Genomic DNA, 27199 nt, shown 5'->3' on the forward strand with positions numbered 1-27199 from the left:
TATATATGTTAGTCTAGATATAACTTCTTTTATATTGGCAATTAAATAAACATTGAATGTTACATTTGCAAATAATTTTATTTTTATAAAAATTTTTAGTAAGATGTAATTAAATTTTCAAAAATTAATCATCAATCTTAATTTTAGTGGATATTTTGATTTCCTTACTTTTAATTGGTCTTCTGCTTATAAGCTTTAGTGCATATCTTGAATATTTTAAAAGATAAGTTTTTGAAAACATGAAAATAATTTTATTTCTTATTTTTATATTTAATATAGACTTTTTTACTTAATATACATTTTTAAACAAAAACATATTTAAGTTTTATATGCTTTGAGTAATTATTTAATTTTACTTTTTATTCCTTTAGGTCATTATATGATATCCTTGATTATGAAAAAATTTCATCATGACAACATAATTTATTTTGTTGAAATGGAGAAAATAAACTTAAATTTTATGAGATAAATATATAAGATTTATGTATATCTGCATTTAATACTTTTTAAACTAACACAAGATTTGGATATCTTGATACTTAAATTCAGATGTCTTTGGTATTTTACCAATTTTTAGTTATGTAAAAACCGTAGATGTAATTCACATATCTTTTAATTTGGTTTTATACGTGCCATAAAAGTTATATCAGAAACAATTGGAAGATAAAATATATGTTACGTAATAGCTTTTAGTATGATTTATCACATTTAAATATTAGACATATGGCATGCAGGCCTCCATTTTTTTACCTTGCTGCAGACTTCACAAATGTAAAGGGAGGTCTGCAATAAGTCAGATAAAACTCTGCCACTTCATTAATACCATTTCTAGTTTTTAGTGTTCATATACATTCTCTGATGTCAAGGTTATTTTTGAAAAAGTAAAAACAAATTAAAAGAATTATTAGGAGTTTTTAGTACCACAATCTACCGTAATATTATGCTAGTAACTTTTTTATCTTCCTAAGTCTTTTAATAATCAGAGGTGTTTTTTTCTGTTTTCAAATGTTAGAATCTGATCATCTTTTAATCAAACATTAGTTTATTCATAATCATCTGCATTTTTATTTTTTTATTTACAGGATATTTTATGTGCATAATATTTCCCAAATCCGCCTAATCCTAAAAGGTCACATGGGCCACTTCCTAACACACAAATTTCTACATCCCAACCCATATCCATATTTCCTGTATCAAAATATCTAGGAGAGAGAAGTTTGTGTATCTTTTTTCTTTCCTTTTTTTCCCTCTTCTCCCCTCCCCTTTTTAACGAACACCTGAAAGGATTCTCATCAAATAAGTCTGAGTAACAATGTTTTGTAAGGAAGCATTTTTCAGTGATGGATCACAGATTATTATTCAACTTCTCCCAGCTTGTTAGGCCAAACAACAAATGTAGGCCATCTCTTTTATGACCTAGAGTTGGGTCATATAATTTCTCTCTCTCTCTCTTTGATTCTCTCTCTCTCTCTCACCCTCCTCAAAACCAAATATCTTTTAGGACTTTTAGGAACATCTTACAGTTATTCAAAGCACTTTCACATCTATAGTATTGTCTTAATTTATTCTCAAAACCAGGCTATGATAGAGGTGTTATTATCCTCAAGTAGTAGATTGAGAGACTGGACATAGAAGGGCTGGGGATCCTGTCAACATCATCATGTACCTAGGCAGAGATGAGACTAAATTAGGTCTCCAGTTCTCGTGTCAGTTAGCTCTTACCATATGACATACAACCACAAAAACTCAGTGGCATTCAACAAAGAGCATATATTTTGGGTTCAAGTACCTGAGACTGGGCTGGGGCAGCTCCTCTTGCACATCTCATACTGGAACTCATGCTAGAGGCACCTAGAGCATAATCTTCTGGCACTGCAGAAGCACAGTGCAGAGGGAAGCAAGCCCAACCACTCATAAAAATTTTCAAGACTCTGATTACATTATATTTGCTAATTTCCCTTTGGCTTAAGCAAGTCATGTGGCCAAACCCAAGTCAAGGAGGCAGGAAGCACACTCTGGCTAAAATGAAGCCATAGCAAAGGAATGAATTGATTGTTTTACCAGAGCTAAGGAAAACTTTGCATCAGTTATTCAATCAACTTCACTCAAAGGCACAGTTCTTTTTACCAGAGTTAAGGCAAACTTTGCATCAGTTATTCAATCTACTTCACTCAAAGGCACAGTTCTTTTTACCAGAGCTAAGGAAAACTTTGCATCAGTTATTCAATCTACTTCACTCAAAGGCACAATTCTTTCTACTAGATCATACTAACTTGACCTTCAACTTTTGACATAGGCTTATTTTTACGGCTTACTCTGGTTATTTTAAAATTTGCTACATAGGAAAAATTAATTTTACAAATAATATATAATTAAAAGCTCATCACAAATTAGTGTATTGCCTTATACAAAAATGACAAATACCAAACAAATGTTTCAGTAAATAAGAGAATATATTAATAGTTCAGCTTGCTGATTTGCTGATTCTACCATAAAATAATGTTTCATGCTAAAAGTTTTATCTATTGTTTGACTAAACACTAAAGAGCTTTCTTTTAAGCAAATCCACAAGTAATAGTAGAATAGCCAAGAATTTGTACAGTTATGAAATATAATTAGAGAATGAAGAAAATGTTTTTAAATGTTAAATTTCTAAGTCTATACCTTCAGGCAATTGCATATCTTGAATTTTGAAATTTTCTTTTTCAAATAATGACTAGAAAATTTGTTTTGAAAGTCAGTTTCCTGTTATATTCTGTAGACAAATATTTTTCAGAAAAAAATTTAATATTAACATTTTAATCACTAAGCAGGAGTTACTAATAATAGAATTCCTTGAATGAACTATTGTTTTCAAAAGACACATATATACATTTTTTCAATTTAATTAATATTTAATCACAGGAAGCATGTTTTTAATTGGACAAACGGTAGACTCTGGCATCATGGAATTTGGGTTCCAGTAGGTCAGTTCAAATATAGTTAGAGCACAGGCATAAAACTGACTCTGTTATCAAGTTGCTTATGAAACATGTTGAAATAAAATTGATTGTGTTGTTAGTCAAAATATTATCTGCCCCTACACTTGGGAGGTTACACTTTCACCTTATGGAGTATCAGGCATAGTTATCTGACCAGAAGTGACCTCCCTGTGAATGCATTATACAACCCTGCCCTGCTGACTTCAGGCATATATATATTGAGGTATACCTCCCTGCAGGAGGATTGTGTGTCCCTGCCATGGTGAACCCAGGACTTTTTTAATCAATGAAATACACTTGGAAATGACCTGGACCACTGGAAGAGGAAGATTTGGGTACCACTGTATGGTTATGCCATGCTCTGTTCTCTCTATGATGAGGCTATACACATTTCCCATTGATACTGCTTCCTCAACCTTGATCACAAGCAGAGATGTAGAACAAAGCTTCAGCTGACCTTTGATAAGCCAGCTGTAATGTGAATGAGAAATGAATCCTTGTCTTTGTAAGCAACTAAGATCTGGCTTAACACTCTACAGCCTAAACTTATACTCTACAGCCTAAACTTACTGGTATAGAAATTGATCCCCAAAACGAGTGTTATCATAACACAAAACCTGAAATACATGGCATTAGCTTCACTGCTGGACAGTGGATAACCAGGAAACTTGTTTACAGTGGAAAGACATTACCCTTACCATGTAGTGGCAAATTGGAATAACCAGGAAGAAAGATAATGTACCAAATGAGCTTATGGTTTTAAGTGGAGAGATTGAGAGACATAATGTTAGGACCATGCTTTTGTTGCTATTGGCTGCATTTGGTAAGGTACTGCAAAGAAATGAACTCAGAAAAGGTCTGATGGCTTGTAAATAAGAGTCAAAGGAAATAAAGAGAGCACAGAAATTTGTGGGCCTTTCAGTTTTGAAGGATGCAACTGTTTTTCATCTCCAACTGGTAAAACATTAAACCCAAAGAGAAAGCTTTGGGTGACAAAGGCCAATATGAAAAGAAGTTTCATGGGAAAGAAAAAATCAAGCATGTGACCATAAAACCTATTGTGAAACTTCTGAACCAATTAAGAAATCAACAAATATCCTTTCAGTTAGACAAACGGCAGAGGGAGAACATACCAAGGATGTGTCTTCTGTGAAAATCTCATCGGCTTACAATGTCCAGAATTAATATTAGGACAAGGAGCATGTATCAAGAAGAATTCTTGATGTAGGTATTGGTACGGGAACTAAATAAAATAAAATAGAAAAAGGTCATGTAAGTTTTTGAGAGAGTTGTACTCAAAAGATCATCCAGTCTGGACTAAATAATGACTGAGACATAAAGTAAGTCTTGGTCCTGAACTTTCTGTGAGTAGTATATCATTTGAGGTTAAGTCAGGAAACCAGAGCCACTATATGTATTAAAAGGAATAAGGAGAGCATCCATTGAAGTACAGAGAAACAACAACAAAAAAAAACAAAATAAAAAGGAATAATGGATTTAATATGGGAATTAGAGTTTATGCAAACATTAGTGGAGTTGGGAAAGTGAAGGGATTGGACATCGAAGTTGAGAAACTGTCACTAACGATTTTATCTTGACGGGCTGGCATGGGAGCAGTGTGATACTGCCAAAGAGAAACTGGAGAACCTGGCAAAGAAGGAGCTCAGGGAGAGTCTTGTGTAAGCCTCAGTGGATCCACAAGCCAAGCTCAGGTGGGCTTGAGGCAGCTGTTGGTCATCGTGGCCAGCCATCAAGATGAGCTGGAGCAGTAGAATTACAACCAGAGACTCACCAGGCACCTCTGCAGATGATGCCTGATGACCATAACCTCCCAAGAATGATGTCCTCTACTCTTATCTACCTTCCAATCTCATAAAATTTCTTTTAATGGACCAACTCCATCTCACAACCATACAGAGAAGATTCTGAGAAATGTAGTTCCTAATCTTAGACAGGAGCCCAGGTGCTAAGTCAACAGTAGACAATTCAACACAGAAAGGAAGCAGGCTCAGAAGCTGCTGGGGGTGAGGGGAGGGCAAGGAGAGGATTTTCAAATGTGGCCAAAGATAATCATGAAAAACGTAGGAACTCCCAGAAAATGGGGCTAAAAATCATAGAATACAATGGACTGAAAATCTACTTACAAGAACAGAGACTAGGCGACTAGGCTGTGAACTTGAACAATCCGCCCCCACCCCCGTGTGTCCCATCCAGTAGAAGAATCTTGCTTAATAGGATTTCAGAATATCTATGGACCAGTAACTGCTCTGTGCATCTCATTGTTCTCCTTTCGAAATAGAAGAGTTAACTGTCATTATCCTGTCCCTGTTCTTCCATCCAATCAGTGTTCAAGTCATTTTAGATACTTTTTGAATACAGTTTGACAGGTACCTGCAAACTGTAGCCTTCAGGCCAAATCTGGCTGTCTCTCATTTTTGTTAAGTACAGATGTCTTGGAATGCAGTTCATTCGGCTATCCATGGTTGTTTTTGCCTTATAAGGGCAGAAATGAGTAGTTCTGACAGAAACTGTAGGACCAACCCAGAAAGCCTAAAATATTTACCCATCTGGCTCTTTGCAGAAGAAGTTTGTCAACTCACAAATAAGATCGATACAGTGCAATGGGTGGCTATGTCTCTCAAGTCTCTCCTTTAATCTATTAGTTCCAGAGATGACTTCATAGTAGTATATAATAATCTTTCCAACTTCTCTTTACCACTACATATTACTCCATCATGTGGTTGTAACATAGCATTCAACCAGTCCTCTTACGATGGGCACTTGGGGTTTTCTAAGCCTTTTGCTGCAATGAGTAGTCTCTGCAAATGTCATCTTGTTTTTCCCTCCACTTTATTCAAAATAGGTTCCTAAAAGTAAGATTTCTGTGCCAACTAATAGATATTGCCCACTTGCCCTCTGCTTGAAATTGTACATTTCTTCATTCCAACCAACAATGTATGAGCATGCCTCATCCAGCTAGCAGGGATGCTGTCAAACTTTTGAATTTTGGCCAATCTCCTAAATGAGAAAAGGGATCTAAGTGTAGCTTTAAATTGCTGAACCCTTTACCAATGATGCTGAATACCTCTGTAAATAGTTAAGAGCCATTTTAATTTTTTTCTATCTTTACTTAAATCTCTTGCCATTTTTCTATAGGATTTATAGAATGTTTTTCTTCTCCATTGTTATAAACTCTTTGTATACTCATACTATTAAACTTTGTCTTTGATATACATTGCAAATACTTTCCTCATTTTGTCATTTTCACTTTCATAGTGTTTCCTTGTTTTTGCCATGAAAAGTTTTTTGATGTTATTATCTTGAATTTATATGCTGTCAAATTATTAATATTTTTCCTTACCACTCTTGTATTTTGAGTTATAGTTATGAGAGTTTCTCTTATGCCTAGGATATAGGGTTGCACCTATGATTTGTTTCAGTACTTCTTTGATTTAACTCAACTCTCTGGCACATTTGGAATTTGTCCTAGTATGCAGTAAGGAGAATAAGACCAATTTTCTCTCTCTCTATTGCCATCTACTTATGCCAACACTAATTTATTTAAATAAGTTCTTTCCCCCACTAAGATTATTTTACACTATATTTGCATATGTATTTGGGTCTAGTTTTTCTTTCAACCTTTGCTATAATGTTATATTATTTTAATTTATAGGTTTCATAGGATATTTTAATATATTTCAGGATTAGTCTACCTTTTTATGTTTTTTTTAAAGGTTCTTATGTCTATTCTTGCTTCTTTTTTTTCCAAATCAACTTTATAGACAACTTTTCTAGTTCCAGAAAAAAAAAAAAAAAACTGGTGGCATTTTTATTGGGAGTGTATTAAATGTATTAATTAACTTAGAAATAACTGATATCTGTGTTATGTCAAATTTTACTGTCCAAAACTTATCTTTTCTGATTGTTCAACTGTACCTTTGGATCTTCCAATAGTGTGTGTTATAGTTTTCTTTACGAAGGCTGTAGACATTTCATGCTGAGCTTATGTATAGGTGTGTCTGTGTGTTTGTTTTTAAGCACAAATTGGGTCTTCAATTTTATTATTATTTCAAATAATCTCTCTCTCTATATATATATATATGTTTATTCAATTTTGTATGTCAGTTTTAATGCTGCAATTTTATTACACTATTGATTATAGTAATTTTTACATAGTTTATTGATTTTTTGTCACATAATCATACCATCTGAAAATAGAGATAATTTAACTTAATGCTTTAACTTATTCTTTAAAATATCAACTCTTAATTACTGATTTTTAAATTAGATTACCCAGAAATAAAGAGGTCTGTTTTTACCTTTCAAAAAACTACATAAGAATCTGAGATGTATGTTGTATTAATTAAATACTTTTCTTCCTTTGTTGTATTAATTAAATAAGTCAAATGCTAATTGAGTGGCAATTTATAAAACAATTTTACAGTGAAATCTTTAAAATATGTTAAAAGCTCTCAAGTTTAAAAAAATGTGTGACCTCAAGTTTGCAGGTTTTATCTATTACTTAATTGGAAAAGTTACAAATAGAAAACAGGATCATCTCTAGGCATAACTATCAAATGGTTAAAGTTCAAAGTTTTCCCTCACAATTTGTGACCCTTTCTTATATCTCTATTTCCCCCAAGGATGTTTGGTTATCATATTCACCCCTTATACTCTAAGAACACTTACAAAGAAAGCCACCCAACCTTGGATATCCTCTTTATTCCTGTCCTTCCTGGCTCCCATCTAACGTAGCAGAGGCTGAGCTGCTGTCAAAGTAAGAACTTTAAGCACTGCAAGCATAACCTGACTCTGTTTAATCTCACATGTAAATATGATTCCCAAAAGGAACCAAAAAACAAACAAACCAAAGCAAATGATATGGTTTGGCTCTCGTGTCCCTACTCAAATCTCATCTCGAATTGTAACCTCCACGTGTAGAGGGCAGGAGATAATTGGATCATGGGGGTGATTTCCCACCTGCTGTTCTTGTGATAGTGAAAGAGTTCTTACAAGATCTGATGGTTTTATTAGGCAGTTTTCCCTATTCTTGCTGGCTGTCTCTCACTTGCCACCATGTAAGATGGGCCTGCTTTCCCTTCCACTATGATCATATTTCCTGAGGTCTCCCCAGTCATGCAAAACTGTGAGTCAATTAAACCTCTTTGCTTTATAATTTACCCAGTCCTGAGTATGTCTTTATAGCAGTGTGAAAACAGACAAATACACAAACAAACAAAAGCTAATGTGAATGAAGCATTGATGACTAAGTAAACTCAGAATGACTTTTCAGACTTTCAACAGAAATGGTATTTCTTTTCCTTTAGCTACCATTCTTTTAACCAGCCATAAGGAGGGTCATAGAGTTTCAGATGTGAAAAATATCCTAGCCTCATTTGACTCACCTCCACCCCTTTCCCTTTACAGGCTTAAATTTTCCAACCAACAGCCCAATAACTGACAACAAACATGCCTGGACTTAGGACAAAAGATCTATTCTGTGACTTCTTCCTATCTCCTTAGTTATAATTGAAAATTTGAAAATGAGAACCTTTCAATTCAAGTGGGACCAAGATAAAATATGTGCAAAAATCAGTACCAAACCATTCTTGTGACTTCTAAAACATAGTAGATATTATGTGCTATCTATTGCAAGAACATGTTGATACATTTATGTCAACAATATCATATTTGACTTTGAAGGATACTACATTTTATTAAATATCCAGAGATTACCAAGGGGACTTTATGATCAATGTCAAACTCTACAGTAAGCTTTGTGCATTCATTTTCTCTGGTATGTAGATATAGTTACAGGTAAAGGTTTTCTCCAACTTTGGGTAGAATCACTTTAAAAATTCAGAGTTGGCCGGGTATGGTGGCTCACGCTTGCAATCCTAGCACTTTGGGAGGCCGAGGTGGGCAGATCACTTGAGGTAGGGAGTTCAAGACCAGCCTGACAAACATGGAGAAACCTCATCTCTACTAAATATACAAAATTATCTGGGCGTTGTGGCAGGGGCTGTAATCCCAGCTACTCGGGAGGCTGAGGCAGGAGAATCACTTGAACCCAGGAGGCAGAGGTTATGGTGAGCTGAGATAGCACCATTGCACTCCAGCCTGTGCAACAAGAGTGAAACTCCGTCTCAAAAAAACAAAATAAAATAAAATAAAAACTTCCGAGTCAATAAATAAACTTAGAGAGTCTCATATATATTGTCAGTAAAGGTTTGGATGAGTTGGAATTTCCAGAACCCAAGAAATGAAAATGGAAGTGTAAAATAGTACTTATAAGGGAAAACATCAAACAGATTTCTCTTTGCCATGTATTTCAGCAAGTTTTAGATTTCCATTAGGGTCTCACTTTGGATTAAAGTTAAAAGTCATAGTATTAATGACTGAATCTCAAATTGCCTCTGAAATATAGTTATGGGTCCACCAAATGAAAACACTTTCAATCACAAGGAAATCTTCCTTTAGGTTTCCTTCTTTGAACACTCCTTAATATTTAGCAAATATATGTGTTATTAGTGCTGATAGTATATAATATTTAAATATGTGTTAGTTAATAAACTCTTAATTCTTTGAATTCAGAGTCTGTGGTATTTCTCTTGTGCTATCCACTAAACTTAATAAAGGTCAGAGAGAATAATGTGGTATTCAGTATATGTAGATTGATTTAGATCAGTAAGTCTTGTAAAATAACAAATATATTCAAATTATAGATGAAGACCCAGGATTTAATCTAGAAACAGAGATTCAAAGGACTTTTAATAAACTTTCTTGAGGCTAGGAATTATATTTTTCTTATCCTCGCGTGGTATTGTAGGAGTCATAGCACAAGGATTTTTTTAAGGCACAGTAAATATGTGCTAAATAAATTAATTAATGAGTTAATTTGGTTCTCAAGTTTGCATTTAGAAAATACTGAAAATCAGTAGAGACCTTCATGAATGTTATGCAGAATGGGAAGAAGGTCTTCTTCAGACATTTTCTTCTATGCTGCAGAAGCACAGATCTCTGCTCCTGTTTTCCCTCTTTCTCAGATACGTGTAACTTTTGCAAGTTAACTCTACACATCTGGTAGCTGTTAAGTTTTAACTGACACTCCAGAAACTCTGGAATCACCAATGTCCATTTAACAATCCAAATGGAGGGTCTGAATAGTGGACTTTAAGCACTAAACGAACGTAGAGTTCTAGTGTGGGGTGTACATGCACAGGTGAGAAAGTCAGCTTGAGATTCTGTCTCCAAACCTTACAACAGCCTAACGAGGTAGATACTATTATCCCCTTTTAAAGATGCAAACATGAGACTCTGAATGATGTTTCTCGAAGTGTAGCCCTGGACTGATAGCATTAGGATCACCTGGAAACGTGTCAGGCAGATGCTTGGGCCCATTTCAGACCTATTGATTCAGAGACTCTGGGGTGGAGCCCAGCACATCGTGTTTCAGCAAGAAGCCTGGGCGATTCTGGTGCATACTAAAGTGTCAGAATCACTGCATTAGAGAGCTTAAGTGATTTGATTTGCCCAAGGTCCCACACAGATGGGAAAGGCAGAGCTGGTAACTGAATCCAGGCATCTAATGCCAGTATCTCACTTTATTTTACCTCATTTCCTCACGTTGGAGAGTCAGTCACCCTCTACTCTCTCAAAAGGCCAATCCTGTGCTAGAGCTGAAATTCAACAAGGAAAAAGATGAAGCCACTTCCTAGGAGAGCCTCACAACTTCAGAATGTTACTCTTAAAAATCAGTTTACATATAAAGTCCAAATAAGCATATACTCTTCCTGATGAAAATAGAACACATATAATGGTTTTTGCTATAAAAATATAGAGATCAGGAAGGACTTTTCACTCATTTCATTCTGTGCTTTCTCTAAAATTTTTATAGATCTTAAAAATGACTTTCTTCTCTTTGTCTAATCTGATCCAGACAATGAGTAGATGTTTAAAAGAGGTAAAGTAATTCATAGTAGGATACATGTATTTTGTGTCTTAACAGCCATTTTCCCTTCCTTGACCTGAGCTGACCTATAAAATTCTCTGAGAACAAAAAAAAAAAGACTCTGAAATAACTTTGTTGGAAGTAGCATAGTACATTGGTTAAGAATCTAGGTTTTGGGCCAGGCGCAGTGGCTCATGCTTGTAATTCCAGCACTTTGGGAGGCAAAGGCGGGCAGATCACCGGAGGTCAGGAGTTCCAGACCAGCCTAGCCAACATGGTGAAACCTCTCTCTACTAAAATACAAAAATTTGCCGGTATTGTGGTGAGCACCTGTAGTCCCAGCTACTCGGGAGGCTGAGGCAGGAGAATTGCTTGAACCCAGAAGGCCGAGGTTGCAGTGAGTGGAGAACGCAGCACTGCATTCCACTCCAGCCTGGGCGACAGAGAAAGACTCCGTCTCAAAAAAACAAAACAAAACAAAACAAAAAACTAGGTTTTCGAATTAGAATCACCTGGATTTGATCCAATTCTAACAACTTACTATGTCCAATAATTTATTTAGATTTCTCATGCCTCAGTTTTACCATCTAAAATGAAGATAAAAACTATACCTACTTTATAGAGTAGTTGTAAGAATTTTATGAACTTAAAACAAACAAACAAACAAACAAAAAAACTAGGTTTTGGAATTAGAATCACCTGGATTTGATCTAATTCTAACAACTTACTATGTCCAGTGATTTATTTAGATTTCTCGTGCCTCAGGTTTACCATCTAAAATGAAGATAAAGACTATATCTACTTCATAAAGTAGTTGCAAGAATTCTAGGAACAAATACAATAAAGCACTTAGCACAGTTTCAGCACAGAGTAGATGCTTAATAAATGCTGGCTTATTGTTATTAGTGTTACTGCTATCATTAGCCATGTGAAAATACTACAGCTGAGCTCCAGGTTTGCCATTTGTGCATATAGTTATTTATTCAACATGTTCCTTCCCTTTATGTCATTCCTCAAGATGTTTTGTAGGGCCTCTTTAATTTTCAGTAGGTATTTCTTCTGCCTGTGTTTCATCTCCCCCAGGACACAAACCCACACATTCACACACCCACTCATTCTTACGACTCAGGTTGTCACAATCACATCCCAGAGTCTGGGCCTTTTTACCAAAGTTGATTACAGGAGTGAAGATAACTGCAGAAGATCTTTTCCCTGAAAGTGTCCTTGCCACCAATCATTGCTGCCTGTCATTTTTAGTGATTCTTTGGTGTTAAGATGAACTATTTCCTCACCACGTACCCCTTTTTAAACAAAAATGCCACTGAAAATGGGTAACTTACTAAATCATCAGTGTAAATAAATTATCGAATCAAATGAAAGAAAAATGTAGATCTTGAGTGCATTGGATTCTTCAGGGAGAGGAAGTAAAAGTTCTCCGGTGGGTAACTGGAGGTGTCAAAAGCAAACCTGTGCATTAGACATTAGTCTGTGAAAGCTGACAAAGGCCTTTACCTTTGAAATCAAACAAAGTTGCAGAAGTGTCTTTCTATGTACATATTTTCACCTGAAAAATGTTAGCTCCATGATCTACCCAGGATCAGGGTAAAAATATCGAGCACAAATATCTATAATCATATACACAGCAGTGTCATATGGGGAACCTATAACTAGCCTAAACAAACCAGATAAATAAATAGAATGATAATAAAAGAGAGAGAATATATAATTTCACGTACATTTTACCTCCATAAAATCTTTAAACAGAACCAAATACACAAAGACTCTGAAAATTTAAATAAAGATAGTCAGTACCAATCTTTCCACCTATGCATATTAACCCAGCAACATTGGTCTAATTCATACCATAAAAGTACCCAACCTAGGCAAGTTCAATGCTAACATTAAGGAGACAATCGTGATGGTTAATTTCATGAGAGTCTCTTTTGACAGTAAGGAGTCTGGGTCCTCATTAAATTAGCTGACTCGAGATTCCCAAAGTTGCAAAATTAGCATCTCCACCCTCCCAAAGTCATCATCATGTAGCATGGCCAATTACAATCAACAAGCATCAGCATGTTTGGGATTTAAAAGCTGTAGTCAGTTGCTATAGATGAGTTGGGCATGTTTCCAATGCCTTCCTAAGTATGAAAATAAACATATATTCAATAATGACCTAATGGGAAACATTCAGTGAAGCATCTGACAACCAGTTCAGACTGGTACCTTTATCGCTTTCAGTTTCATCTGTCTCCCGGTCATACAAATGCCTAGGCACCAGTAGTGTTGTGGTGGGGAGGGGGCTGTGGCCCCTGCAGAAGTCCAGGTGTTTTGCCTAAACACTGATTATGACAATGTATCCAACAGTGGTAGGCATTCTATCTGCAAAAGCCTGATAACTCTATCAGACTCTGCTCGATCAAGCGACTCCAGAGTCCCCCTTTTCATCTTCAGCTTGAGGCAGATCTCAATGGGCTGAAAGAGTATGAGAAACCGAGATAAGTGCGGGCTACAATTACAGAGATATGTCTGTGCTGCTGCAATTAGAGTTGTGTCAGCTCTTCTATTAACCTTTGCATTGCCAGCATTTTCCCATTTGGAATTCCAAGTGAGTAATAGCATTTAAACTAAGAAGGAACACAAGCCACTGCCTGAGTTACAGACCCGTGAAAGGGGTGAAAATGGACAGCAGTGATAGGACAGTATCTATTGAGCTGCTAAACAAGCCAAGCAGGGATTGGGAAAGTTTACGAGAGTGGCTCCCACACCACTGTTCTTTTGTACTGTGATGTGGAAACAATTTCTGGGGATAGGGTGGACTATTACTGTGTCACTGAGAGAAGCTGGGCACCAGTAAGATCTCAATAATTTATTGGGCCTTTCCCTTGCCTGTATTAGATTCCCTAACCAAATACTCCTTTTAAACAGTTTAGAATAATGATTTTCAGACCATTTTGAAATAAAATATACAGAATTTGTGATTATCCAATGAGTTTAATAACTCTTTGTATTTATGCCCATTATGGCATTCAAGCCTCACAATAATCTGTATGATGCATGGAATATGTGTTGTTATGTCCCATTGACAGAGATTGAAATTAAAAAGCAGAGAAGCTAGGTAAATTGCCCAGAATCACACAGCACGTTAATTGCAGGACCAACACAAAGCCAAACCTATTAATTAATATCTGGAATAGATTACATTAGTTTTCACTGCTAAGGACTAGAAAGCTAGAGTATCTTTTCTTTTCCATACCACAAACCAGCCTTCAGTTGCTTCATCGAAAAAAAAAAAAAAGAAAGAAAAGAAAATAAAAGCTCTGGTTTCGAGAAAAGTTTATCATAATCTCCACGAAGAAGTATTTTTCAATTGTATTATACATAACACAGAATTTTTTTAATATCCTTCTCAAGCACCTAAAATCTTTTTCACTAAAATTATTGTTCACCCCTCTGTTATTCAGCTTTTAAACTGTATTAAAACTGAAAACAAGACAACGATCTTCTCCTAAAAACCAGATTCTGTCTCTCCTCCATATTTGATCTGCTTCAAGTATCCAAGCATAAAATTAAAATGAATGATACTGCCACTGTCTTTTTACTTACCCCCATCTGATTCTCTTGCCCCAAAAGCTTAGTCTTAGGAATGTAGAAATGGAACAAATTTGAGTTTGGTTATTATTTTTTATTAATAGGATTAAATATTAATTATGTTAAATTTTGTTTACAAATCTGGTTTGTAATGCTGTTTTCCCATCAAAACTTAAGGGCAATTTCAAGTCCATCTGGTCCAGTGATCTGACACTTCCAGCTGTGTGTCAAACCAGTTTGGATTGTACAAGCCTGAGTAGATTATCAAGAAATCTAAGGCTAAATTTCAAATAGCTTTGGGCTAACTTAGTGATTCCCAAACTTGCTAATAATAAAAATAACCTGGAGCTATTGTTAAAAATATAGATTCCCAGACTTTTCTGGAATCTACAGTTTTAAGATGTGCCCAGGTGATTACTTCTCTCAGCTGTATTTGGGAAACATTGTGCTAAATGTTCATTTTAAGTGGAAACCAAAACTAAAGCAGGGATTTTTATTGAATTTTTAAAAGATCTTAGAGGCTCCTCTTAAATCAACAAATTCAAGTTTATGTTTTTCATGAAAACTTGGGAAAATAAAGACATTATCAAACATGGTCATCACCTACTGTATACATATTTCAAGAAGTTTTTGTTTCTGTAGGCATCGATTCTTTCTAAAATTTGTATCACCAGCAGCTAAGCCAGGTCTACACACTGTGCTTGGTATAGAATGCTTAATAAATATTTAATTAAAGAATGAATGAAAAAATGACTCAAGTCTCCACTTCTTCAAGAAGTTCACACCCATCTTTCCAACCACCTGTGATATCTTACCTCTCTCTCTCATATGCATGTTATAAATACAGCCTACTCCACCCCACAATGTACTTGATCCCATTGTATTCAATTGTTCCTCTAAGGCAGCACATTGTGGTAAAAAGAAATATGACTTTCGGTTCAGGCACCCATGGACAAATTTCTTAACCTAGAATCAACGTGTGGACATAAGTATTTTACAGAGTTGGTGAGAGGATTCAATGAGTAATGCCCACCAAGTATTATGTATGACCTCTGTAAAACTACCTAAGTCTTCTCATACTTAATATAGTGCCAACGTCACTGCAAGAGCTCGGTTTATTCTATTTTCCTTCCATTCTTTCTTCATTGAATAATCTACCGATCCTTTAAGATCAGGGACCAAGTCTTACACTTCTTTATATTCCTTTGCCGCTATCCTTTGTCAGTTATTCTGAGCATATATGTTCAAATAATTGTGAATTTAGAAAGATCAAAATGAAATGGCACAGGAAAATAAGAGTAGAGAAATAAAGAGAGAGCACTGAAAGAAAAAAGAAATACTTAAAAATAGTAAATGCTGGAAAGAGTTGTCTTCTCAATAATTATCCCAGGCACCATGGAACTAGCCCTCAGTGCAGAATTAGAGTTGACATCCTAAGACTGCCCAGCAGGAGTTGTTTCTCACAGCAATAATTGTTTGCAGTTTTGTTCGCTTCCAGTAACTTAGATTTCAGAACAAAGAGTAAATGTTTGATTTTTACCTACACTGCACAGTATTCTCTTTGCAATATAGTTTTTATTTGCTGAGGCTTTTCTGCTTATCTGCAAAGCTCAGAGTTTCTTTCAAATATAATTCATGCAATTTTTAATCTTTAAAGTCAAATGGAGATGAAAAGTAATACTATATACTGCATGTAGCCCAGGATTCTCCACATTCCTAGCTCCAAATAAAAACTAAAAACAAATGGGAAGACAGGTTTTTGTTAATTTTTAATTTTTTTTTTTTTTTTTTTTTTTTTTTTGAGACAAGGTCTCACTCTGTCACCCAGGATGGAGTGTAGTAGTGCCATCATGGCTCACTGTAGACTCGACTTCCTGGGCTCAAGTGATCCTGCCTCAGCCTCCTGAGTAGCTGGGACCACAGGCAAGCACCAACATGCCTGGCAAGGAAAAAATAGTTTTTCAGGTTGCTTTCATTAATTAACTAAAGTAATTTAGAGCTAAAAACCCAGCAGAAGTCTTTTTACAGATGAGGTCCAAACTGAGACCTAAAGAAGGTAAGTGAACCACCTAAGAACAAATCAATCAAAATTCCAACCAGGATGAATAATTTATATCTAAAGAAATTTATTAAATCATTACATTTTAGACCCACAAATGATCTTAGAAACACCCAAGTCTAAAATATCACTCTCAAATAGAAATACCCAATACAACATTCCTGATGGTGCTGTGTGAATATTACCTCTGAGAATTAATTACTTGTCACAATTAGACAGCCCATTCAATTTGTGAGATATTTTATTTTCATATCTAGCCATAATATCTTTCTTTCTACTCTTTGTTCCGGATTCTGATATTTGAGAAACTGGTAATTCTGCTTCCTTTTCTCTTGAATATTTTCATATTTCTTTTAGGCATTATACTCCAGATTTTTTAATAGTCAAATAATTGTATTTTATTATTTTTAATTTATTTTAAATTTGGGGTACATGTACAGGTTTGTTACCTAGGTAAACTTGTGTCATGGGGGTTTGTTGTACAGATTATTTCATCATCCGGGTATTAAGCCTAATACTCACTAGTTATTTTCCCTAATTCTCTACCTCCTCCTACCCTCCACCCTGCAATAGACCCCAGTATGTGTTGTTCCCCACCATGTGTCCATGTGCTCTCATCTTTTAGCTCCCACTTATAATTGAGAACACGCAATATTTGGTTTTCTGTTTCTGCATTAGTTTGCTAAGGATAATAGCCTCCAGTTCCATCCATGTCCCTGAAAATGACATCATCTTTTTTCTTTTTTACGGCTGCAAAGTATTCCGTGGTATGTACCATATTTTCTTATGCAGTCTGTCATTGATGGGCATTTGGTTGGTTTTGTATCTTTGCTATTGTGAATAGTGTTGCAATGAACATATGTGTGCATGTGTCTTTATAACAGAATGATTTATATTCCTTTGAGTATATACATAGTAATGGGGTTGCTGGGTTGAATGGTATTTCTGTGTTTAGGTCTTTGAGGAATTGCCACACCGTCTTCCACAATGGTTGAACTAATTTACACTCCCACCAATAGTATATAAGCATTCCTTTTCTCCACAACCTCTCCAGGAGCTGTTATTTTTTGACATTTTAGTAATAGCCATTCTGACTGGTGTGAGATACTATCTCATTGCGGTTTTGATTTGCATTTCTCTAATGATCAGTGATTTTACTATAAAATTTTAAATATTTCATGAGCTTGGTCCCCTCCAGATATTCTGTAATTAATATTGATGAGGATAACATAGAGAAAAAAAATTATGAGAACAACCTATATTTATTGTGTGTTTTCTATGATAAGGCATTGTGACAAATGATTAGCATTTACTATCTGTTTTGTCCAGTGCTCTATCCACAGCACCTAAAACAGTGCCTGACATACATTAGGCATATGATGAATGTTGGTTGACTGAAGCCACCTTCATCAAACTCTTCAAAGGAGGCTTAATTATTCCTATCAAAGAGCCAATATATATTACAGTTGGAATTTGAAGATAGAGCATTTTGACTACATAACTTGATACATGCAATTAACCATTGTGCTTTAGGCTTACAAATGTTCTTTTCTCAAATTTATTCCATTTATTAACTATTACAATACGTCCTCACTTAATATCGTCAATGGATTCTTGGAGACTAAGTTTAAACAAAGCGACATTCAACAAAACCGATTTTACGACAGGCTAATTGATATAAATAAGAGTTAAGATCCTGTGGCATATTTCTGGTCACAAAAACATCACCAAACTTCTTAATAAAGACCCACTTCTAATAGTAAACATTGAAATAAATGTTGTCTACATGTACATTTCAGAAAGATTAATAAAAATAAGATAATTACTTATCTAATTTGTAGTGAATCAGTGAATCACAGCAGTAGTAGTGGTGGTGGGTTCAATTGAGAAATAAATATTTGCAAAGTGAGAGTTGTAATGAGCACCTCCAACCACCACACAGTCCAAAAAACCATAAATATGGTATGCTCACTGAGTGCTTTCATGTCAAATTGTTTATTGTCCTGTATTTGTATGATTATTGCATACTTTACAAATTTTTATTTTACCATCATTTCTATTCATTCTTCATTTTCCAACCTGATTATTCCAGTTCAGCATCTCAGGTAGCTGGAGCCTTTCCTGGCAGCTCAGGGCACCAGGAGTGAACCAGCTTTCGACAGGACACCATTCCACTGTGGGGCACACACATGCACATACACACAGACACACACATATACATACACTCTCTCAGACTGGCATACGTGTTAACCTAACATGCACAGTTTTGGGATATAGGATGAAATAGAAGTACTTGAGAAAAAAAATCCATGGAGACATAAGAAGAACATGCAAACTTCACACAGACAGTGACTCTGTCCCAGAATTAATTTTTTTTCATTGATGGCATAATAAAATGACTTTGCACAAAACAATGTTATTTGAGGATATGCTGTATAAGTAAAAGTTCTGCATCTAGAAGGGAACTGTATAGTATTCTAGAATTCTGTTCATGGGAGTTGATTCCTATAGTATACAAATAAGCTGTTATTTCTTGATCCCTGACCCCTGCAAGCTACTACTCTATTTCTTTTACTCCCTTTTCAGAAAAATCCTTTAGAGTTATCTGCCTTGCTGTCTCCAATTCCTCCTCTTCAGTTACTTTGTAAAACCACTTCATTTACTTTCTCCCCAAATCCTCCATGAAAATCATTTGTTAGGATCTTCAATGACTTTCACTACACTAAATCTAGCAGACCTAATTATACTTGACTTGTCAGCCACATGAAACACAACTCATCCCTCACTTCTCTCCAATACACTTCATTCCCTTGCCATCCAGTACAACTATCTTGGTCTCCTCGCACCTCACCGAGCACTCCTTCTCAGTCTCAATCCTCTTTTTAATCCAGAGCTCTTGGTGTTAGTTTGCCCCAGGGCACAGTCCTTTTTGTCTATACTCACTCCCCTGTGACCTCATTCTTCTCAGGGCTTTAAACACAATTTCAGTGCAAAGACTCTCAACTGTCACATTCCCGCCCATAACTCTCTCTCCACTGCCTTATTTTAATGTCCAACAGAGAACCAAAACACAATTCCTACTCCCAACCATTCCAAACCCACTCTACCCACAGCCTTGCCTGTCTCAGTTGATGGAAACTCTATCCTTGCTGAAGGTCAACACTCTTGGAATCACGTTGACACTTCTCTTTCTTTAACATATAATCTGTCAGAACATCCTAAACCTCGATTGTTTTCTTTTTTAAAAATCTGATCATGTCACCCTTCCACTCAAAACCTTGCAATGGTTCTCCACTTCACTTACAGTAAAAGCCAAGTCCTTAACTGGCCTTTCATGTTCTGCCTGATCCATTCCTCTGTTATGTTAAACATCACCCTCTTTAGCTCACTTAATCCTCGCAAAAACCCTATGACAGTTTGTTATCCCTATGTTGTAGATAAAGAGACTGAGGCTGAAAAACAGTTTTTTTTGTTTTGTTTTGTTTTGTTTTGTTTTGTTTCGTTTGAGACAGAGTCTCACTCTGTTGCCCAGGCTGGAGTTCAGTGGCGTGATCGTGGCCACCAGGAGCTGCTCAAATCTCTGCAACCTCAGCCTCCTGGGTTCAAGTGATTCTCCAGCCTCAGACTCCCAAGTAGCTGGGATTACAGGGACATGCCACCATACCAGGCTAAGTTTTGTATTTTCAGTAGAGATGGGGTTTCATCATGTTGACCAGGCTGGTCTCAAACTCCTAGCCTCGAGATTAACCCACCTCAGCCTCCCAAAGTGTTGGGATTACAGGCATGAGCCACTGGGTCAGCCAGAAGTTAAGTATTTGATTTAAGATTAAAAGACTAGTGAATGATATAGCCAAAATGTAAACTTGAGTAGCGGTACTCTTTATCATTCCATTCACTGAACCAAGAAGAGCTGACGTTCATTGCAAAACCCCAAGGAGGCAAAGAAACAGGTGGTACCTGGTACCCCTAAAAATGAGAGGTGAATGCAGGACTAAAAACAGGTAGAGTCATTAAAAATCTGATTAAAATTTCAGTCTTCACTTTGCATAGACAGGCAATGGATCCTTCCTAACCTTGGAAGAGGAATTGAGACTTACATGGTGGTAAGGGTGGGCCAGAGAGATGCAGGACTGGGGAATACTGGACATAAAGAGCCAAATCATTCCCCGGTCTAAAATGAGATATTATTTTTCCTTGTATTTCCCATAACTTTTTCCATGAACATTTCAAAAACAATTTTTAGAACATTAGCATGGAGCAGTATAGACCTGGCTAAACAGCTTAGTCCAAAAATTAATGAAAATGACAAGTCTGCATTCAAAGACAAACTACTTAATGACTAATTTTTTTAATTGGTTCTAGGCTGAGACCTTTGTATAACAAGTTTCAGCCTAGAGAAAAATTTTTATGCTGCAGTTATGAACTGCTGATAATAGAAGATTTAATGGAATTTCAAATAGGCCATTAATTGTAACATGCCAATATAATAACAGGAAGATTAAAATATGACTAAACTAAACAAGTTCAATACAGCTTAAGGACTTTGTTTGAAATTAAACTTTCCCAAGTATATATTTTGATATCAAATCTTGAAAAGTTAAATACTGAAACAGATAGCAAAAGGTTTTTGTGGCAAATTTCCATAAAATATTCCTGAATAGCTTACACTAACAACTTTGCAACCATATGAATTAGAAATTAGATCAAGCATAAAATAAATTGGGATAAGAGAGTTGTGGTGTGTGTGTATTTATAATGTCTTATCCTTTTCAAAAGAAAATTTTGTGAAATGTGATTCTTCAGGGTAAATTTTGAGGTGTTTGTGACTTTTAATTTATTTCTCACAATATGGGGTTGCAAAACGGTAAAAAGGATTGGATGGAGTATTGTTTTTGAGTATATTGAGTGTAAACCTTGGAAAAGACAGATGGTGTATAGAGAGATTTCATTCTGTTTGGGGAGAAGAAAGAAAAAAATATGGTGGTAATAGCTACTGTGTTGTTTTTCTAAGGATGGTGCAATGTTGGAGAGAATTATATAGATTCCAGCTGTATTTTGTATTACCATGTGTATATCAAAAAGACTTGCTGGTGGGTTGGAAATGAGAGGCAAAGAGAGGAAGAAATTAAAAATGATGAGCAAGGCCAGGCATAGTGGCTCAACCTTGTAATTCCAACACTTTGGGAGGCAGAGGCAGGCAGATCACCTGAGGTCAGTAGTTCGAGACCAGCCTGGCCAATATGGTGAAACCCCATCTCTACTAAAAATACAAAATGAGCCGGGTGTGGTGGTGCACACCTCTAGTCCCAGGTACTTGGTAGGCGGAGGCAGGAGAATTGCTTAAACCCAAGAGGTGGACGTTGCAGTGAGCTGAGATTGCACCATTGCATTCCAGCTTAGGCGACAAGAATGAAACTCCATCTTAAAAAAAAATAAAAAAAGATGAACAAGTTCCTGGCTTGAGCAACTGACAAAATTTACTGAAAGAAGATCAGTAGGGCAAGTAGATTCATGGGGTGTGGAATCATAAGTTCTCTCTGGGACTTCTAAAGTTTGTGATGCTCGTGAGTCATCCAACAGGTGAAATCAGGTAGGATGTTAAATATCCAAGTCTGGAGTCATCTCCACTGAACTATGGACATCAGCAACAGTGAACACAAAGTTGGTCAGATTCAACATTATATGAGCACAGAGTAGGCGGTCACCTTGAAAATGCTATGACGTAGTCACAAAAGTCTAGTAGGAAAGTGAGGAAATCTAGATTCTTGTTTTTCTCCTCATTCCACTATCTAGCTGTGGGATTCATTCTAACTTTCTAGAATTCACAATAGTGCCATTGTTTATAATATACACTCCCAATTCAGAAAACTGGGACCAAGTTCTAGTTGTGCCTCTTACCAGCTGCATAACTTCAGAAAAGATAAAATATTTGTGCCTCAGTGTCCTCATCAATAAAAGGGTGATATTATTATAACTATTTCATAAGATTGTCTTAGAATTAAATTACCATGTGTGTTTATACACACAAATACATACACACACACCATAACTTAAGGTTGTTTCTGAAACATAATAAGTGCTAATTAAGTGTTTGTTATTATTATTATAAGATGGATTCGATTATAATAACATCTTTCAGATTTTATCTATTAATAAGATCCTTTCTTCCAAACAATATTATGTAGAAACTCAATATGTAAATATATATGAGAAATAAAGAGGGTATGGCTATGGCTGGAACTTAGAATCCATATCCCACCAGCTTAACAGTTTCCCCTCCCTTTTCCCTGTCAATAGCCTCAGAGGAAGATCTAGGAAACTTGTCATCCTCTTTTCTGAAAACCACCAAACTAGATAATCTTTCCAAAGTGAGAGAGAAATAGATGTTTTCAGACATACAAGCAATAAAGAGTCTAAAAAGAGATCCTCACTAAAAGAACTCAGTGCTTTGGCAATAACAGTAGTGAAGCTGGAGGTTCAGTCCATCTTACTGGAGGGATCCTTCTTCTCTAGTCCTATGTTCCTTTCCATATGGTGGGTCTTCCACTTGCATCACAGCCCTGGGCTTCCTCTCCCCACCCTACCCCCAGCTCACTAGTCCTCCTCTGAGAAAAGTATCTTAATATGATGGGAAAATTTGAAAGGAGAGATTGGGTGTAAGGAGAGAAGCCACTTCCTCTCTCCTTCTGCTGGAGAGCCACTTGTCTATAGGGAAGAACCTTATGCTGTGCTGCTTCCATATGGTACTATCTGGGCACATTGGCACCCACTGTCAGGGGGCTTTTGCTATCTTCCAGAACTGCCTATGACGTGGTTTTATAACCATCTAATTCTGGGTACCAGTATTAGAAAGTCCACTTGTCCACCAGTAGGCAATTTTTCAACTATCAGCTCTGTCGGTAACAAATATCACATTTGGGTTCCCATATGCCTTACACTTTTGTCTTATTTTTAATGGATTCAGAACTTGGATGACAAGATGTGTGCTATATAGAAGACCCCCTTGACCTCCAATAGTGTGGGGCAAAAACAAAAACAAAAACAAAAACAAGTCGGTGAACTCAAAAAAATCTGTTGGCAAATTCCTGAGATAAAGTTCCCGATCAAAAAAAAAAAAACAAACAAAATTTATCATGCTAAAGAGGTTGGATTTTATCCTGTAAGGAGTCAAAGGTCATTAGAACACTTTAAAGAAAAAATAAATGGCCAGATTGGGATGTTTGATTATTTTCTCAGACAGGGTCAGCATAGAAAGAAGACAGTACTGAAAACTGGCTAGCATCAGGTTAAAAAGAAAAGGCAGCATTTCTGAATGTCAAATTCACCTGCTCTATAACTTTGTATAAGGCTGCCTCAGATGATGACGTCACATTTTCCCAACCTACTATCTAACAGCTGGTCAGCCTGTTCCATAGATTTCATTAGGTCAAGCAATCAAATAAGCAAATCTTCAACTGCAATGGGATCTTTATCATGGTGTTTCAAAGATGCTTTACAACTTTCCATAAAAAAAAAAAAAAAAAAGAATGAAGTAATGTTTCTCTTCTGACTTCCAAAGTTTACATTTTCATGATACATTGTTATTTAGAATTTTATTGTGAAATTTAAAAAGGCAAAATACTGATAATCACAGAGTGATAGCTTAAGAACTAAAATTTGTGGCTATAAAATAGATCATTTGTCACAAAATTAGCACAGTTTTAAAATTTTGATGCAAAACAAATGTATACTACATTGCAACATTTGTTTTTTCCTTGCATACAATTTTTTTTTTTTAGTAATTGTGAGAATATGTCAAGAACCTAATAGTACCTCTTAGCTATAAGCTAGGCATTAAGCTGATACTTGGTTCCTTGCCTTTCTGAGTGCTCTCTTTTTGTGCCATTCCTCTGAGAACAACGCTTCCAGCAGAACTGATTTTGACATAGAAGTAAATAGTTTCTGCTACAAACATTTATTAAGTTCCATAGTGGGCTAACACTGTCCGGGGCACGGGGAATACTGTCATGAACAAGCAAGAGAGGACACCGTCCATGGTTCGGGAAGATCAAAGTCACACACAAGCGAAAGCAGTAGTAGTAACACCCCATCCTCAATTCCTAAGGGTTCCCCCATCCTGACCTCCCATCAGGAAATCCCCTGATGTGTACACTACCTGATGAGGAACTTTGTTGAGGAAACACAAGAAAGGGAGGGAAAGGATACTCACCCGGCTAGGCAAATCAGCCAAATCACCTGGGATGACAAACATCATAATCACAGATTGCCCTGCTTCAAGGAGGAGCCACTTGGTAACTTAAATCATTCAGCTGTTTCATTCTTAATCTTTGTTTTATTGTGTTTTCTTCAACACAGCTGCTAAGTACTCCCTTTCTTAGCAGGGAAAAAAGTGCAGGCCTAGCTATTTCTAAAGTCCAGTCATTAGTTCCTTGGAAACAAAATATATTAATACGAAACCTCTTTTAGTAATAAAAAGCCTACCCAAACTACTTGGGAGAAACAGGCTTGTCTGGCTTTCTAGCTGGGAAGTTCCACCAATGAACTTCAGGCACGGCTAGATCACAGTGCTCAAATTACGTCTTAAAGATTTGACTTTCCCATTCTATCTTTGTTTTTCTCTGGGCAGATTCTTCTCACATGTGGCAAAGATGACCACCAGCAGCTCTAGGCTTCCATCATCTTTACAGACGATACACGTGTACCCCGCCCTCCCCACACCAGCAAATTGTACCTTTCCTCACAGTTTCAGCAAAATTCCAGGGATTGTCCTCCAGAGAAATGCTAGAAAGAAAAAAGAAAACATAGGTATATCCATTTTACACAAAAAGCCCTCTAATATTTTTAAAGACTTTTAAATAAAGAGAACAAAATTTTAAAAAAATCAAATTCCAATGACAAAAAACTGTATAGATTAATGTTTTTTATAGATCTTCCTCTGGAGTTTATGGAAATGTCAATGGAATTAAGTCAGCTATTTCTTAGCTCCTTTTACTGACTCACTTCTTGTTGTACTGTTCAGAACAATCTCTGCCTAACTTTTTTGTTTAGGTTTTATTTTCAGGATAATACTCATAGGTTTTCCCAACTTCTTGTTTGCCATCCTCTCTTTCTAATTACATAGCCAACAGTGAAATTATGTAGACTAGTAACAGATAATAGATCCAGAGAGAGCCAAGTAAGACTTGTATCTTCTCAGAAAACCATAGGCTTTCTAGATCTAACGTCTTCTGGCTTCACATAGACAAGTCAATTTACTTAATTCCTTGATGCTTGACCTATGCTTTGCTCCATTATGTTTTTAGCAATGGTTATCAAGCACAAAGCTGGAAATTTGTCTCTATGGGACTGGAACATAGAAAGCTGGTGCTGGGCTTTGAGAAACCCTCACAAAAGAGGACAAAGACCAGGCACTGTAAGGAAGATGAAGATTGTACACATTCTCTCAAGCTGGGCGGGTCTCTTGCCCATGCAATTCTCTCCAGCTGTAGAAAAGTGGAGACTGTAGAAAAGTCAGCCCACTACCTGTGGCTAAGAGGAAAACAAATTATTCTCATATGGTAGGAAGAATGCACCTGTACTGTATCAATGGAGAATTACCTGGGCATGATCAAGATGAAAATAAATCTCATGGCAAAAACAAACAAATATTTAATGCAAAGTAAAAGGACCCAACTTGGAAGAAATCATAGCTTAAAAATGACATGGAAATACCTCACAGTTGCTTTAAGCTATAGATGAATTTAATAAGAATACAAATTCAAAGGATTTTAAGAATGAACTGAAAAATGAGTTGATCAAACAACGGTTTGAGATCAAAAAGAAGTTTGTCAGTCTGAGAAAAAAACAATTAAGGATGGATAACATTGTTCTCAGGCCATAAAATTCATTGGCTCTTCTCTCTTCTTTCAAATAAAGTACGGTTTAGGAGCTCAGGAAATAAACCAGACTCATTGTTTGAAGAGATTCTCTAAGATATCGCCTGTTTCCTGCTTTAAAGATCATACACCTTCTCTTGGAATTAGGAAAGATGAAGGCTTCATGAAGACTTTGGTGGAAACTTGCCAAATGCACATGTGTGTGTGCACACACACTAGCCAGTGGAGAGGAGTAAATATTTGAGACCTATTGAAGAGTTAAAGTCTTTGTGTTCCTTCAGCAACATCACACAAAATGACAAGTATACGCTAATCATTCTCACTGTCAAACCCCTCAATACCATTTCCACCACTACCATTCTCTGTGTTCCATGGAAAGCTGACCCCTGAGGACTCATCACCCTTGCTCCTTTGTCCTTGGGCTTCCAGTTGGGCAGGAGATCAGAAGGTAGGAGGAGGGAGAGGCCAATATGTTTTTTCTCCAATTTTTCCCTGCTGCTTTGTAGATCTCTGACAGTAGATAGAACACTCCACACTCTGCTGGTGTGAGAGGGGACCTTCTTCTCTGTGTTCATTGTCAGTTGACTCCAGGAGCGCTGTAGTGCCTGTAGCAGCTTCAAGCAGTTGTTAGTCTCTGGAATCTCACTATTGCTTATTTTTTTCTCTTAATCTCATTCCCACCCCAACAGTACTTCTTAATATGTCTAAATTTTAAGCAAACAGGGCAAATTCTGTTTCCTCACAG

The 27199-nt window shown here is 36.3% G+C and overlaps 1 long non-coding RNA gene across 6 annotated transcripts in view; it reads right to left on the reverse strand.

The window, feature by feature from the left end:
- LOC144333303 (uncharacterized) overlaps positions 1–27199 on the reverse strand; it is an 81195-nt gene that overhangs the window by 2747 nt on the left and 51249 nt on the right. For 2 of the 6 annotated variants that reach the window (XR_013401855.1, XR_013401850.1), the window contains exons 3-5: positions 25311–25360; positions 24789–24814; positions 4115–4224 (exon numbers count right to left, since the gene is read on the reverse strand). This is a non-coding gene — a long non-coding RNA (uncharacterized LOC144333303). Of the gene's footprint in view, positions 1–1255; positions 4225–24788; positions 24815–25310; positions 25361–27199 lie in introns of those variants that run through there. The other 4 variants (XR_013401853.1, XR_013401854.1, XR_013401856.1 and 1 more) reach the window with 3 other exon arrangements.

The sequence above is a fragment of the Macaca mulatta genome, chromosome 12 (assembly GCF_049350105.2).
Source record: "Macaca mulatta isolate MMU2019108-1 chromosome 12, T2T-MMU8v2.0, whole genome shotgun sequence".
NCBI lineage: Eukaryota > Metazoa > Chordata > Mammalia > Primates > Cercopithecidae > Macaca > Macaca mulatta.